The following is a 1,970-nucleotide window of genomic DNA, read 5'->3' on the forward strand; positions in this document are numbered from 1 at the left end:
AAAAAAAATAATAAATCTATCTCTTTAGAGTTCCCCTCAGAGCCAGGCGTTGGTGGCACAGGGCTTTAATCCCAGCACTTGGGAAGCAGAGGCAGGCGGATCACTGTGAGTTTGAGGCCAGCCTTGGTCTACAGAGTGAGTTCCAGGACAGGCAAGGATTCACAGAGAAACCCTCTCTCGAAAAAACAAAACAAACAAACAAACAAAAAGAGTTCCCCTCAGAAGCCAACTCCACAGAGAGGGTTCCCCCACAGAAAGACCCCCTCTTGCCATTTATGCCTCGTCTTATTTCCTTCTAGAACGCACAGCTCCCGCAAAGTTATCTTCCAGATGCACCCCCTGAGTGCTAGGATTACAGGATGCACCGAGTCACTGTGTGAAATTGTCCCACACTATTGCCCGCTGTCTTCCTTCACCCACAATCTGTGAGCTTGCAGAGGCAGGGCTTTGTCACTTCCTTCCCTGCCCTATGTCACTGCTGCTAGGAGGATGTGGTTTTTGGAAGACCTTAAGATTTCTTGGAAATGCACAGAAGGAGAAAACCTTTCCTAAGAACCCTTCCAAAGCCTGCCTCCACTGCTGCCCATGTGCTGCCCCTGCTGGGTGGCAGGGGAGCCTTCTGTGTCAAGTCCCACCACTCCTGTGCCACGCCTCTCCACAGAGGCGCAGGCACAAAGCCCAGCGCTGCTCGGCTCAGCAGGCCCCTACTTTGGAAGGTGGTTGCAGCACTGTCTATCCTTACTTTTCAGAGGAGGGGGTGAGGAGACTCATGCAGTCATGTGGCTTTGGCTCTGGTTCAAGAGTTCACCCCTCCAAGCACTCCAGGGCATAGGCGAGAGAGAGAGAGAGAGAGAGAGAGAGAGAGAGAGAGAGAGAGAGAGAGAGAGAGAGAGCGCCCTGGCTGCTGGGTCAGGATGGTGAAGGGAAGGCTGGAGCCTTTGGTTGGAACACTTCCCACTAGGCCCTGTTGGGTGACCTATGGAATGCGTTGGTAATAAAATGCACGTAGGCAGGGTCTTGGTAGATGCTTGGTCTAGCATCTGTATAGCTGTACGCTAGAGCCAGCACCCAGGGGATGAGACCTTCCTTCCTGGACTTGGGGAAGGAGCTGCTGTTCTGCTGGGCTCCAAACATGGGAGGCACAGAGAGACTTGGTCCTGTCCTCTTTAGACCCCAGATGGCGACATTCCTCGGAGATAAAGAAAAGCATGGGAGGGCAGTTGGGACGAAGGGGGGAGAAGGATGTGGGGAAAAACTGGAGTTCAGTTCTCGGTGTCCATATCAGATAGGCGGTTCGCATTTGCCTGTAAATCCAGTTCCAGCGGATCCCACGCCTTCTTCCGACCTTTGAGGTGCGGCTGTAGAGAGCAGGGACAGGAAGATCACTGGGGCTTGTGCCAGCCTAGGACCCTACCTCAAGGAAATGAGAGCGATAAAACAAGATGGCTGACATCCTCCTCTGGTTCCACAAGGGTACACACACACATGCTTGCACATACACACACACACACACACACACACACACACACACACACACACACACACTTGCACACACACACACACACACACACACTAAAAATAAAGAAAAGGGGGCCTGGAGAGATGGCTAAGAGGTTAAGGCCACCGACTGCTTTTCCAAAGGACCCGAGTTCAATTCCCAGGACCACATGGTGGCTCACAACCATCTACAATGTGATCTGATGCCCTCTTCTGGCCTGCAGGTGTACATGCAGGCAGAACACTGTATACATAATAATAAATAAATAAATCTTGAAAGAAAGAAAGAAAGAAAGAAAGAAAGAAAGAAAGAAAGAAAGAAAAGGGGAAGGAACAAGACTAAGATGCTGTGACTCCCGGGGAGGCCCAGAGTGACACAGGATGAACAGCATATGAGGCCCTAGCCGACTCCAGGCTGTGAAGCATCAGCTGCTATTGGTACCCAGCCACGAAAACTCACTACAGCTCAGACA

At 51.5% G+C, this 1,970-nt stretch overlaps 2 long non-coding RNA genes across 4 annotated transcripts in view; one reads left to right on the forward strand and one right to left on the reverse strand.

Moving 5' to 3' along the window:
* Positions 1–882: 882 nt before the first annotated feature.
* LOC311586931 overlaps positions 883–1,970 on the reverse strand; it is a 12,966-nt gene continuing 11,878 nt past the window's right edge. For all 3 annotated transcript variants that reach the window (XR_014775693.1, XR_014775694.1, XR_014775695.1), the window contains exon 6: positions 883–1,358. This is a non-coding gene — a long non-coding RNA (uncharacterized lncRNA). The remainder of the gene's footprint in view (positions 1,359–1,970) is intronic.
* The window catches only part of LOC311586932, a 1,901-nt gene continuing 1,509 nt past the window's right edge, over positions 1,579–1,970 (forward strand). The window contains exon 1 of the long non-coding RNA XR_014775696.1: positions 1,579–1,970. This exon is cut by the window's right edge and continues 370 nt beyond it. This is a non-coding gene — a long non-coding RNA (uncharacterized lncRNA).

The sequence above is a fragment of the Acomys minous genome (genome assembly GCF_964271855.1).
Source record: "Acomys minous genome assembly, chromosome: 16".
In the NCBI taxonomy this organism is placed as follows: Eukaryota; Metazoa; Chordata; class Mammalia; order Rodentia; family Muridae; genus Acomys; species Acomys minous.